This window comes from Pelodiscus sinensis, chromosome 5, assembly GCF_049634645.1.
Source record: "Pelodiscus sinensis isolate JC-2024 chromosome 5, ASM4963464v1, whole genome shotgun sequence".
Lineage (NCBI taxonomy): Eukaryota > Metazoa > Chordata > Testudines > Trionychidae > Pelodiscus > Pelodiscus sinensis.
The window spans coordinates 65,479,666-65,494,534 of NC_134715.1; the positions used below are offsets into that span (position 1 = coordinate 65,479,666).

At 42.4% G+C, this 14,869-nt stretch overlaps 1 protein-coding gene across 4 annotated transcripts in view; it reads left to right on the forward strand.

Moving 5' to 3' along the window:
• The window catches only part of PALLD (palladin, cytoskeletal associated protein), a 324,324-nt gene that overhangs the window by 95,151 nt on the left and 214,304 nt on the right, over window positions 1-14,869 (forward strand). The window contains exon 1 of one of the 4 annotated variants that reach the window (XM_006111687.4): window positions 2,004-2,524. The exons of the other annotated variants lie outside the window; for them this stretch is intronic. The gene's annotated coding sequence lies outside the window, so the exon portion shown is untranslated. Of the gene's footprint in view, window positions 1-2,003; window positions 2,525-14,869 lie in introns of those variants that run through there. 4 annotated transcript variants of the gene reach the window in all.

The window sequence follows — 14,869 nt, forward strand, 5'->3', positions numbered from 1 at the left end:
ACATAGCCAGCAAACAATACCCAAACAAACCCCAAATCTAGGGCCTATGTCAGTTGACTCCTGCTTATGCTACATAGTTAGCAATAGTAGTGTAAACATTCCTTCTTGGACTGGAGTTGGAGCTCGGAGACACAATGGAGGAAGGGGGAATCTACAGTGCTGTTTCCAGCTCTGTTGTGTGACCCCCACGTGCAAAGTCGGTGGATTCATGTTGTAAGACTCCCTGCAGCAGAGTGTGGGTTGAGGGAGGGAGATAGTTTTTAGTCTAGACATAGCCCACCAGATTAAATTGGCAGTGAGGCTGGGGCTTTTGGCCTGCCTTTGCAGCATGAGCAGTGCGGTCGACTGTCTTGTGGGGCCCCTGGGCAAGATGAAGTGGGGCCATTCTATGCCCCTGGAAAGGGTGGGATCTTGGGCAAAAGAGGTGGGAGTTAACCTCCCCCGTCATTGCTGCCTGGAGTGTGATGTGCCTGCCTACCATAGGCAGTGCTCAACGCTGCCCAGAGGGCACTGCACAGGGGTTTCGTGGCAATTCAAAGCACTGGGGACTCCAGTTGCGGCCACTGCCTCAGTAGTGGTGGCTAGGAGCCCCAGGCACTTTTGGCTCTCCAGGTCCTGTGGCAGTTGCCCCTTCTGTGCCTCCCTGCAGGTCTGAATATGGGGTGTGGGTCACTTACCAGGATCATGTGGGTATATTTCACTAAAGTAAATCCCTGCTGGGATCTTGGACATAGCACCTCATTCCCACCTATTCTCTCCTTATGGCACGTAAGTGAAGTCTCTTGAGGATTGTTGTTGTAATATCTTTGTCTAACTATGGTTGTTTGGTGTTGGTGGTCTGCGATACACAGGGGGTCAGACTAAATGACGTGATGGTCCCTTCTGGCCTTAAATTCTGAGACTGTTTTGTTGTATAATATTGGGCGCTCAGTGTTCTTAAATACCTGAAATAGTCTTGCCAGATTCTTCTGTATAACATAAAAAGACAAATTCCAAAAGTTATTTCTGCTATTCCTCTTCATGTTGCAAAGTGCAGTTGTTCCTGTTTCTTGCATTACCTACAAGACTTCCTTACATGAAATTTGCTTTCTGGGAACATGGGGCAGAGAGAGAGAAGGTTATGAAATTACCTGGTTTCTTCGATGTTTCCTAACTTTTGGGGATGGTGATGAGTCTTACACACCTCCCTCTGGCTCTAGCTTGCTTGTGCACGTTAATTTCTAAGTGCCCTATAATTTTCTGGACATAGAGATGAGAGCTTGCTTGGTTGCTTTTTTATATTTCTATTGGCTTTTATTTCACAAGTCAAGTTTTGGTTTAATTATGGCTACTAGGTTGTGATGGAAAGCAGTAACCATGGTGCAATGTTAAGAAGAGGCTCCTTGGAGCAGGCATGCATGTGTAGACCGTGTTAAGCTATCGGTGAAGCTCACATTAGTCTTCCTGAAGTTCTTAAGACTTTGTTCAATTAATGATGGAAGTGGCAAAGAATTAAAAAAAAAATCCCCAATTTATTCTCGCTATTGGCATCCCTGGCGGGCCCGCTTGGCACACCGGCAGTGGACTTGTAAGTAGTTGTGTGCCCTCCGAGGGGACGGGTAATTTCCTTGGCAGTGCAGAGCAAGCGCCTTTCCGAGCGGGAGTAACAGGCTTCCCGGGAGATAATGAGAAAGTGGTGAAAGTTGCCATTTGCGCATTGCGCTATAACACATACAAATGTAGGTTTTTTAAAGAGTGTAAGAGAATACGCCGGGATTCCAGGGAGCGGAATCTGAAACAGCGCAGGGAAGCAATGGCGGTATCATTTCTTCGAAATCGAGCACACTTTTGGGGGCGGCGGGCGGGAAAAGAGCGAGATCTATTGTGCTGAGCTTTACCACGAGTTACCTCAAACTTAAACCGCTAACCCCTCCATTCCCGAGGAATCTGAGCAGTTTGCGCGTCTACGGGCTGAAGCGAGACCCGCCGTTTGTGGCTTAAAGTGCAGCCCCGCCCGCGACAGGTTTGATAAAAGCCTCTGTGGAATTTGCTCTCTACCTTCTCCCCGGAGAGCAGAATCCCCGGGAAAGATAAGGGCTCCCGGCACGTGCGATAAGGGGAGAAAGTGAGAGGAGACGGATCACTCCGGTCATTTCCTTCGTGTTATTTTTGGACAAACCCAGCATTCCTCCCCCTCCCCCCACTCCCCTCTCCTGCACACGCTGCGGGCGCGCACACACACCCCCACGTCCTAGTCTGCAGCAAAACTCGAAGCAACAATTGGACGGGCGCCAGGGGACTTGTTCTCCGTTTCCTCATTGCCAGCAGGCTTTGTTCTTTGGGATCACTCGGAACCCGGGAGGACGTCTCCCCGCTGCTCGTGAGTGGTCGGGAGCTTGGCAACACGGCGAACTATTAATTTCCTCTCCTCTGCGAACTAGGCTCTGACTTTTTTTTTAGAAGAGCAACGCTGAGAGCTGGCGATAGTCAAGGAATAAAGGGATACAGAGACCGCCAACCTCTTTAGGGGTGGGGGTGTACGACGGTAAGTGCCAGCATTAACTGCGGATAAAGAAGCAGAGAAAATAAGGGGCTTTAGTAATTTCATTGTAATGGCAACGCATATGAATTAATCGCAGCATATGTTTAGTCATAGTGGCCTCAGAACAGTGCTTTCAGGTCAAGTTGGTCTGATCTTTCTCCTCTCCAGAAAGTCCGTGTAGGTTTTAGCCATATTCTGATCTTGGAAAGGTTTTTTTTTTCCACGGGGCTTCATGACTAGGTTCTCTGAAAAATCTGCTTAGTCGCCATTCCTAAATAGAAGAGAGTAACTTTCATTCAGTAATCCGTTTTCTAACAGAATAGGGTCTGCTTAGTTTATTGTTTGAACCCATGAAGTGGAAATTAGCACTGTCAGAGAGGCAACAGCACTGTGGAGTTGTTTGCCTGTCGGTCACTAATGTAGGGAATGGGGGAGGAGAGAGATTTAGGTTGATAGGCGCAAAAAAAGTTTTTTTTTTTAAAAAACAGCTTCTGTTCATTCAAATAGTTTTGCTCCCTTTCTGAACCAAATTACTCTTATTAAAAATGCTTTTTCCATGTCTTGATGTAAAGAACGATCATTTAACAAATATTGTTCTTAGGGAAACAAGCTGGAAGCCAATATGCAGTAGAAAGGAATGTGTTCTAAGAGACTGGTCTGTCATTGAGAGGACAAGAATTGGGCAAATGAACTCTGGTTTTCTTCTAGCAAAACAAACAGTGCAGCTATCCTTTTTGTCCCACGCAGGCAGTTGTCTCTTAAACTTGCTACCAAGTAATCCATTACAATGTTCACAGGGCTGTTTTCCCCCTTCTCTATCTGGTCTCTAGAAATACTTAAAACAGAACTCAGATGCAAGGTATTGATCCAGCTGCTTCCAGAGATACCATCTGGCTGTCAAAAAGGGACCCATCTTAGGGAACATTTGTCTTAAAGCTACTGATAAGGAATGAAGCCAGCATTCCTGCTATGATTTGCTATGGTTTGGTGAAACTGTCTTGACAAAATGTTGATGAAGCTTGGAAAACCAGTGGTTCATCTATGTTAAAAAGGTGGGCAAAGGGAGCCCACCAATAGTGTGAATGCATTTGCTATATAACTATCACAGGGTTATAAACAGAATAGTAAGCAAATTCCAGGAGGGGAAACAAACTCTCTACTCTTACCCATTGGTTATACCTGTGCTTAAAATAGTGATTCCAGACTGTGAGATAATTGGCAAAAAAGCAACTGTTTACTTTTGTTTTGTTATAGGTGATGTGGAAGTGAATCTAGATGATTATGAAAAACGTGTCAGGTGCAGTCAGTTACCTGTTTTGCAAGAATGGTTGCAGCTTTTGGTTCTGTCAAACTTTTCCCAGCACTGTGTAGTTCTAACTCCCCTCCCCCCTTTTTTTGTTGGGAAATTCTAGGCAATTGTACTTTGCACAGAGATAAGTGAATAAAGGTTCTGCTACCATGGTCAGCTGTCTGAATGGGGATTTGAATTTCCAAATGACTACAGATGGTGTTCAGTGTCTCATTCATATTTTAGTGATATCTTCAAAAAGAGTTTTGTCCTCATCATTGCAATGGGATTCACATCTCCTTTGTATGCTGTTGCTTAGTCTATAAATAGAATATTATTCACTTGTTTGGAATGGGATGTTAGAACTAGCAAAAATTCCTTTTGGGAGCTAAAATTGGAATGGTGATTCCTCCAGTTATACTCCCCTTCTGATGGCATCATGTCAGATTTCATCAGCAATGCTTTCAGTTTCACAATTTTCACTAGGTACTATAATACCTCCTTATTTCATCAATGCTTTCTTTTAAAACCTGTGGTCTTTCATTAATTTTCCTGCTTTGCTATGTTAAAACTTATTTGGTACAGTCTGTGATTCTGGCAATGAGTTTTAAGCTCAGTAGTTAGATACTAGAGGTGGGCCTGAACCAAAAATCCTGGATCCAGATATCCTTGAATGATGGGAACAATTTTATATGAATCTGAAAGGTTTTAGCTCTGGCCCATCCTTATTAAAGATACGTTACTTTGGCTACATGTATAATTTGCCTTTTGGGGTTATTTAAAGGGGGAGGAAAGCTTGTTCAAACTATGGCTGTGTTTTAAAAAAAAAACTTAATGTGATATTTTGTGCTGCTGATACTTAAATATTAAACCTGAGCCTCTCAGTTTTGATAGCTGATGATACCTCTGCAAAGAGCTTGCTGGTTAGGAACGCCATCACTACCCATCTTGGCCAATTGTCTATTGATAGATCTGTTCTCCATGAATGTATTTAGTTCTTTTTTTGAACAATCTTGGTATTCACAACATCTTTTGGCAAGGAGTCAACAGATTGACTATTTATTTGTGAAGAAGTACTTCCTTTAGTTTGTTTTAAACCTATTACTTATTTCATTTGAGGACCTCCATTTCTCTTGTGCATGAAATGGTGTAAATAATACTTCTTTGTTTTATTTTCCCCACATGAATCAGGATTTTATAGACGTATATCATATTCCCCACTCTTAGTCTCTCTTTTCCATGCTGAAAAGTCCCTGTTTTATTAATTTATCCTTATATGAAAGCTATTCCATACTCCCAAATCATTTTGGTTGCCCTTTTCTACCACTTTTTCAAATCCAATGAATCTTTTTTGAGATGGGGTGACCAGACCTGCAAATGATATTCATGATGTGGGTGTGCAATGTCTTTATACAGAGGCAATATATTTCGTCTTTATTTATCCCTTTCCAATGTGTTCCAGCATTGTTTGTTGTTTGGGTTTTTTTATTTTGTTTTAGTTTTTTTGACTGCTGCTCCACATGGAGTGGATATTTTTGGAGATCTATCCACAGTGACTTCACTCCAAAACAGCCATGCTGAGTCAGACCAATGGTCCAGCTAGCCCAATATCATGTCTGCCGACAGTGCCCTATACCAGATGCTCCAAAGGGAAGTAATCCTCACATGATGCCTCCCCATTTCCTGACAAACAGAGGCTAGCGACACCATACCATCCTGGCTAATAGCCATTGAGGGACCTAACCTCCGTGAATCTATCTGGCTCTTTTTTAACCCTGTTAAAGTCCTAGCTTTAACCATGTCCTCTGGCAAGGCATTCCAGAGGTGACTGTGCACTGAGTGAAGAAAAACTTCCTTTTGTTTGTTTTAAACCTGCTGTCTATTAATTTCATTTGACTCCTAGTTCTTATATTGTGGGAATAAGTATGTAACTTTTCCTTATTCACTTTTTCTGCACCAGTCATGATTTTTATAGACTTCTTTCATATCCCCCCCCCCCTTAGTCTCTTCTACTCCAAGATCTTTTTTGAATAGTAACCGCTAATTTTGACTCCATCATTTCATATGTATAGTTAGTGTTGGAAACGTGTGTTACCTTGAATGTATCACTTTGAATTTTATCTGCCATCTTATTGCATAGTTTTGAGACATCCCTCTGTGATTCTTTGCTACCTGATTTGGACTTAACTATCTTGAGTAGTTTTGTATTATTTGCAAATTTTGTCATCTCTGTTTATCCCTTTTTTCAGATCATTTATGAATATGTTGCACAGTACTCGTCTCAGTACAGATTGCTGGGGGGACACCACTATTTATATTTCTCCCTTCTGAAAACTGACCCTTTATTCCTACCCTTTGGATAGTATCTTTTAACCAGTGTTTCTCAAAGTGGTCCTCAAAACCACTTTGAGAAACCTGCTAACTGGCTGCTCACGTGTTTATTTTATCGGCTCCATGGCTGCAGAGCCTCACAGCTTCCATTGACTTCAGTTTGCTGTTTGCAGCCAAGGGATGGGAAGCAGTGGCCTGGTCCATGCCACTTCCCTCAGCTTCCTTTGGCTGCAAATGGTGAACAGGAGCCACGAGACTCTGTGACCATGGAGCTGGTAAATAAACATAAGGGAGTGTCTAGTTAGCAGGTTTCTCAAAGTGGTTTCTTGGGCCACTTTAAGAAACACTGCTCCAATCTCATGATCGTTTTCTTTGCTTAAGAATCTTTGGGGAGGGACCTTGTCCAAGAGTTTCTGAAAATCTAAGCACACTATAGCTACTGGATAACCCTTGTCCGCATGCTTGTTGATCCTTTTAAAGAATTCTGGTGGATGAGTGAAACATGATTTCTCCTTATAAAAACCACGTTGACTCTTCCCCTAGCAAATCATGTTCACCCATGTGTCTAAAAATTTTGTTCTAATTGCTGAGAGACATTAAGTGCTTTCAAGTCCCACTCACTTCAGTAAGACTTACGGAAGCTCAGTACCCTCCAGGTAATGCTATGCATCTCACTGGATTGGGCTTTAATTTGTTTAAAACACTATATTGCCAGATACATTTTACTTCTGTGCCAGGAATGATGGTAGTCTACAACATGGACTGCAGTACAGTATACATTTGAAAGCAGAATTCAATTTGTTCTAAGTGTGGTTATTCTGACATTGCATATTGATTGGCTGCTCTGCATATGGCTGTGCTGATGGATACAATAATTTTCTGTGAATACAATTAAACATGTATCTGCCAGCTGCTTGTGGTATCTGTATGCCTCAGTATGAAAACCTGCTCTTCAGCTTTATCTGCCCACTGTGATTTGTGGTACATTACATTGACTTATTCTGCAGAAGTTGCATTTTTTTCTGAATGATTAAGCTATGATGTCATTTTCTGTCTTCAAGGCTTTAACCTTTAAAGGTTTCTGTTATGGACAGGGCTTTTTAGCACTGAAAATGTAAAATGCCCTAAAGTCAACTTCTGAGTGACTTTTGACTACTCAAGCACATTCCAGTGTCACCCGTTCATTTGTGGTCAGAATGATTCAGATCTGGGTAAAGATGATTTAAAAGAGAGGTTATGGGTATACTGCAATGAACATTTAGGAAAATAAAGGTTGTGTGTGTGTGTGCGCGCGCGTGTTAACAGCCTTATTGAGACCACATGGTTCTAGTTTGTACTTTTTTTAAACATGGAAATTGCTGTGTGGATTTACTCAAACAATTTTTTTCTTTTTAACTGCGTGAAGGCTGAGAGTTGGAATTGTGGCATTAATGATAAGATCAAGCTAAAATCAAATAGTTCCTAAGGCTCTCCACATAAGTATAGGGTTTTTGTTTTTTGGAGGACTTGACAGAGCACGTAAATCTACCTTGCTCCAATAAAAGGGAGAGAAAAATGTAATGGGAAATCTTTTGACTTAATAGGGGAACTGGAGGTTTAGTGATGATAAAAACAGTTAATTAGATTAATTTATCCTGTTATTTTGCTCACCCGTAGTAGCCCCAAATACTGACATTTGTACATAATCAAGGTGACAATGTCCTTTCAGATCTGGAGTCTCCCTAAAATGTTACATGTTCTCTTTCCAAAAAAGACTCCAGACCTGAAAGGATATTTGTCCCATTTATTATGTACAAAAGTCATATTTTTGGTTAACTTCTGCCATACACAAACTGTACCGATTTAAAACAAAATTGTAGTTTTTTGTAAATTTAAAAAGCCTGATACATATATGGAATTTATTAAATATCCACTAAACATTAACCAAACACTAGAAATGTCTGAGAGCACTTAAACACTAGGATCTGAACAATCACACAATTCCACTATATTAAAGAGTGAATTAATAAGCTGACCTGACCTGACTTGTTTGTAGATTTCCATATGAAAATATAATTATAAGGTAACTATACAGTAGGTGTAGCAATGTAATGCTTATTTTTAAGAACAAGGAAGTGCAGGTATTTACATGTCCAGTACCATGTGGGAATTCCAGTCTGCAATTCTGTGGTACGTTACTTTCCACCTGAAGATCATTGAACACTTACAACTATTAATTATCAGAGCATTTATATTAGGTAAGTATTCTAACCATCTTCCAGGTAGATAAATGGAAGCAGAGTCGTTAAGTAACTTGAACTGTACAAACAATAAATCAGTGGCAGAGAAGGAACAGAACAGGAGGAAGTGTGATTTATTCATATAAATAGGGGCCTAAATCCACAAAGGGACTTGGGAATCTAGCCATCCAGTAGAATCCACAAACCCTGAATTAGGTGTCTAGGCTCCCTGTTTGATTCATGGGGAGAGGATGGTGCCTATGAAGAGGATTAAAACAAAAAGCCAGTATGCTGGGATGGAAGATGTATAAAGTAGCCATAGCTGATTGCTAAAGAGAAGAGTGTGTCTTCAGCCCTATTCCTCTCATGAAATTAGGTGTCTATTTCCATGTGGGATCCACAGCTAGAAACCTCAGTCCTAGAGTCAGACTTCTAAAAAGTTTCTTGCGAGAACAGCAGCTGTGAATATCTAACTCTTCAGAAAAAAATCTGGATGAGTAGTGAAGGAGGCAACCTCCCTTATAGTCTTTAGCCCTCTGGTTTACCTTCGTGCACTCAGCAGCAATGCAGAAGACCCTAGTTCAATTTTCCCCCCTTGCTGGCTGAAGAAATAGGATTTCAATGAGGTCTTCCATTTTCTATCTTAGCGCCTGAAAATCTGGGCTCTGGGATATTCTGATGTGGGGCTCTGTTTTTCCTGTTGAAACTGCTCTATTGTTCATAAATAATTTAAATATTCATTGGGCCGGAGAGAGCAAGAGAGTAAGTCTCTCATAACATTCAAAACCCCTTTCTTCATCAGGTGGAGGGGGGAATTGAACTGGAAGTAACCCACATATGTAATGAATGTCCTGACTATAGGGCTGACTGTTATAAAGACGACCTCCCTCTGCTAGTCCCACCCGCAGTTCTGTATAGAGTCAGACTTGCTGAAAGTATGGTACCAGATTGAGCCTCAGAGGCAAGATAGGTGGGTCAATGCCCTTCTTTACCTGGTTTATGAATCCTTTTGGTGCTTAGGCACTTGCTAACTGGAATAAGGCATTGTGTGCATGATGCATGCTCAGAAGCTGAGGCACCTAGGGGGCTTTAACGGTTGGATTCTTATGTTCTGGTGTATTTTAGGCTAGGGATGTTAGCGTCTAGTCTGCTAACCATTTAACCAATAAGCGATTGCTTATGAATCAGTGATCCTAGTTAGCCGCAGCACCCCTTCCTTCCTCCCTCCCTCCCTCCCATGGTCTGATACAGAGGCAGCAGCACCGGATGGCAGAGGGCTCCCCAGGAATGGGGCTGCTGCTCCTCCCCTCCCCTGGGGGGGAGCATTTTAGGAACTGTGCAACTGCTAAGAATTGTTGGGGCTACATGATTACTAAAATAAGCTCTTTCTAACATGGCTGTTTTAGGCACCTGGAATTTTAGGTAGTAACTTAGCAGAGAGTTTGAGGATCTTAGGAATCTAAAGTATGAATTTAAATGCATAAATCCTTTTGTGGATCTGGGCCTGGGACTCTCGATTTCTAGGTTCTAATCCCAGCTCTGCTACTGATTTGTTCTGTAGCCTTGAGTAAGTCAGTTTGCTCTGCCTACTCGTTTTGCAGCTGAGTAAAGTGTTTCATCAGAAAGCTTAATTGTTTTAAAAAAGCACTTGAAATACACAGGTGAAAGCTGTTACAAAAATTACGGCAAAATATCATTCTTATAACCTTTCATCAGTTCAGGCCAGTTTTGAAAGGTCCCATCTTGATTACTAATTTTTACTTTTATTGCTCTATTTAAACTCAATCTCCAGAATATACATGTAGTTTTTTTTAAATTACATTATGAGCAGAAAAGTATAAGTGATGTTGATCTACTGTTGTGTTTGTTTTTTTGGTTTTTTTTTTTCCTAATTAGCCTTACAGATGGATTCAGACACCTTAAGATTACTGTCAGTGATGGTAAGCCCAGCATCTTCCTCCTTTGACTCACTCACCACAAAATAAAACCCTGAATGATCACTTCAGTCTCTACTAAATGTTTCTGAACACTTCAATTTGGTTCCCATGGACAGGTGCCTGCCAAGAAATCTGTATACAAGCAAGAGACAGGACTATACATCACAGGTCTATGCAGTCCTGTCTTTTGGGCAGCAAAATGGCAAATGTTTAATGTGGATAAGTGTAAAGTAATGCACGTTGGGAAAAAAATGCACATTGGAAAAAAATAACCCCAACTATACGTATAGTATGATGGGGGCTAATTTGGCTACGACAAATCAGGAAAGAGATCTTGGAGTTATTGTGGACAGTTCTCTGAAAACTTCCACACAATGTGCTGCAGCAGTCAAAAAGGCAAATAGAATGTCAGGAATTATTAAGAAAGGGATAGAAAATAAGACCCAGAATATCTTACTGCCCCTGTATAAAACTATGGTATGTCCTCATCTTGAATACTGTGTACAGATGTGGTCTCCTCACCTCAGAAAAGCTATTTTGGCCTTGAAAAGGGTTCAGAAAAGGGCAACTAAAATGATTAGGGGTTTGGAACGGGTCCCATATGAAGAGAGGCTAAAGTGACTGGGACTTTTCAGTTTGGAAAAGAGGAGACTGAGGGGGATATGATAGAGGTATATACAATCATGAGTGGTGTAGAGAGGGTGAATAAAGAAAAGTTATTTATTAGTTCCCATAATATAAAGACTAGAGGACACCAAATGAAATTAATGGGTAGCAGGTTTAAAACTAATAAACGAAAGTTCTTCTTCACACAGTGCGTAGTCAACCTGTGGAACTCCTTGCCAGAGGAGGCTGTGAAGGCTAGAACTATAACAGAGTTTAAAGAAACGCTAGATAAATTCATGGAGGTTAGATCCATAAAAGGCTATTAGCCAGAGAGTAGGAATGGTGCCCCTGGCCTCTGTTTGTCAGAGGCTGGAGATGGATGGCATGAGACAAATCGCTTGATCATTGTCTTCGATCCATCCCCTCCGGGGCACCTAGCGCTGGCCACTGTCGGTAGACAGGCTACTGGGCTAGATGGACCTTTGGTCTGACCCAGTATGGCCATTCTTATGTTCTATGTGGGAAGTTTGAAGACCCCTTAAATTATGCAAAGTTCCAACCCATTGCCAAAAATGTATTTAGCTTGTAAGGTCTTTGGGGTAGTGACCATCTTTTAGTTGTGGAGACAGTGTCTAGCCCAATGATGCCTCAGTAGGTGCTACAATAATGTGAACAATATTTCCTCTTTTTCAGACACATGAATCTTACCTGCAGTATGAGGAGAAAAATAATCTATTTTTGTTAATTAAAACCTAGAGCTGGACCCAAATCAAACCCCTGATCAAAACACCACTAAATTTTGGGTTGGAGGGTGATAATGGGACAATTAGAAATCCAGATGTGTATTTTGTAGTTGAGCCTCTCTAATAAAATTGTAGTAAGAGGCGAAGAAAAGGCCACTACATTTACTGGAGATTAAAATCTGTCTCTCAAGTAAAGTAAATTTGTTCCATTTATTGCATTCTCTATTGGATTATTCAGTCATCGCTACGATATACCCAATCTAATTAGTGTTGGTAGAGCATGACCATCTTGAGTAAAAATTGCAGTGAATATATAGAAGTTAATTGCAAATAAACTGAATGCATTAGATTTGCCTATAGGTAAAGACTTTAGCCTCTTTTCCCCTACTTCCAAAACCACAACAAACTTTTTTTGCTCCAGCAAACATGCTGCTGCATGCAAAGGTCACTCAAGATCATTTGCTGTGCTAGGCAAAACTTTGGCATAACACCTCAGTATCCCCTCCTCACAGTCCTAATGTAGCAAATTTGGCTTGGCTATCCCTCTATCACTGTGGTTCTCAACTGGTGGTCCATGGTAACTTTTTTGGTGGTCCATAGGAACATTGTCCAAAGTCACATGGCATGAGCAGGTGCCGCCAATAGGCTGTTTTACACCATGTTCACAAGCATGTGATGCGTCATCCATAGCATCACCTAGGACGCAACCACGTTGTGTTGCCAGTAACTTCTGTCTGAGGCTCTGAGTGTCAGTGTAGCTGCCGCCGTCATGCTGAGCGGTTGCTGTGTCATTCGTCCTGTGCCACATGTGCTGGAGGTGGTCCACGAAAATTTTTTGCTTGGCCTGGTGGTCCATGGACTGAAACGAGTTGAGAACCACTGCCTATCATGACAGAGATGTGACCAGCACCAATATGTTACTCTAGGCAGTAGGGATGTTAGATATCGTGTAATTGAATAGTCATGTAACCACATCAAATCTTAGTGGTTACATGACTATTCGATAGTCCCCGGATGCAGGGCTGGGAGCCAGTGCACTCCTGGCCCTACTCCCGGGGACCCCCCTGCTACTCCATGCACCTGCCTCAGTATCAGAGGGAGCAGCGCAGGGTAGCAGGAGGAGCTGGTCCCCTAAGGGAGCCAGTTTAAAAACCAGCTACCCCTGCAAACCGGCTGCCTGCCACCCCTCACTGCTGCCTCTAAAACAGAGCACAGAGTGACAGTAGCAGAGGTTCATGGGGGGAGGGGGGTTCAGAGCTCCTCGTATATCCCACAGAGCAGCCTATGTCCATGGGGCGCTCAAATCTCCCGCGCACAGGGGCTGCTTCCATGAAGCAGCTTTGCCCACAGCCAGCCCAGGATTGCCCAGGAGCTAGGACCCCTGCAGACAGTCTGCGTCACTGCAGCCTTGCCCACCCCCACTGCTGCCTCTATATCGGGGAGCAAGGGGGGGATGGGAATGCATATAGTTGGCAAGATTAACCGATTAGCTTAGGCTTATCAGTTAATTGTATTGTTGAGTACACATTGACATCCCTGCTAGGCAGCTTCTTAGTTCACACATATGGGCTGGGAATGCTCTAGCTTATTGGCTTTCAAACTTTTTTTTTTTTCATGATCTAGTTGAAGAAATCGTTGATGCCCGTGACCCAACATCATTTGACCAGCGTGGGGGCTCTGGAGTGGAGCTGAGAATGAGAGCTTTGAAGTATAGGAGGGGGCTCTGGTTTGGGTGGGAGTCAGGGCTGGGGCAGCACAGATTTACTTTGAGTGGCTCCAAGTTGCTGGGGCAGCAGCGGTGTTAAGACAGGCTTCCTGCCTCTCCTGGCACTACAGACCATGCTGAGCCCCAGAAGCAGCCAGCAGCAGATTCCCAGCCAACGGGAGTGCAGAGCTAGTGCTTGGAGCAGGGGCAATGCTCAGAGGCCTGTACACTCTTTCCCCCCCCCCCCCCCAAAAAAAATCTAAGAGCCAGGCCTGCTGCTGGCCACTTTTGGGGCTCAGAGCAGTCTGCAGAGCTAGGACAGGCAGGTAGCCTGCCTTAGCACTCCCCACTGGTCACTTGATCACCCTGCAGAAACACGTCTGTGGGATGGAGTCAGTAATGCTTTGGCTATATATTTAAAGTAATGGGCGCAGCAATCTTGATTAGGGACCAAACTGCATGGTCTAACTTGTGTAATTCTGACTGACTGCATTTGCTGTTGAGTAATACTGCATCTTCACTATTTCTGTGGCTATGTGTTCAAGTAATTTTAATCATTAATGTTTAGGAAACATTTAGATGTTGGGGGAAGCTGCCAGTTGATTAACTGCTGCTTTGGAAAATGGTGTTCTGAGAGTTCAATAATGTGTGTGCTGTAATCTTAAATGTGCTTCTTCACTTGATCCTGGTATTCTGTGCAGAGAGGAGGCTCCTTATTTAGCCATGTGACTGCTTGGACTGAACTTAACTGAGCATTTTCTATTGTAGTCTTTGCTTAAAAGTAAAGCTGAGAACTGCTGGCAGCTCCTTATTTGTTGTGCTCAGTTACTTGCAGAACTGTGTGGATAGAATACGTGTCCATAAAATTACATGAATCTTGGCATTTGAAAAAGTTCAGAAAAGTGCAACAAAAATGATTCGGAGTATGGAATGGCTGCCATATTAGGAGAGGTTAATAAAGCTGGGACTTCAGCTTGGAAGAGAGAAGAGAGAAAGTTAACGGGGGGAATATAGTGAAGATCTATAAAATCATAACTGGTGTTGAGAAAGTAAATAAGGAAAAGTTATTTACTTGTTTCTATAACAGATGAACCAGGGATAATCAAATGAATGTAATAGGTAGCAGGTTTAAAAAACACAAAAGAAAACAATGTTTCACGCAGCATACAGTCAATTGGAGGAAATCCTTTCCAGAAGATTTTGTGAAGACCAGAACTTTAGCAGGGTTCAAAAAAGAATTAGATAAATTAATGGAGGAAAGTTCCATCAATGGCTATTAGCAAGGATGGGAAGGAATGGCGTGTCTAGCCTCTGTTTGTCAGAAGCTAGGATTTGGCAACAGGAGGTGTATGGTTTGATGGATTACCTGTTTGGTCATTCTCTCTGGAATGCCTGGCATTGGTCACTGTCAGAAGACAGAATACTGGGCTAGATGAACCTTTGGTCCAACTCAGTATTGCTGTGCTTATGTTCTTAATGCCTATATAAGTTGGCTTTGGAAGAAATCTGTAGAGCAGTG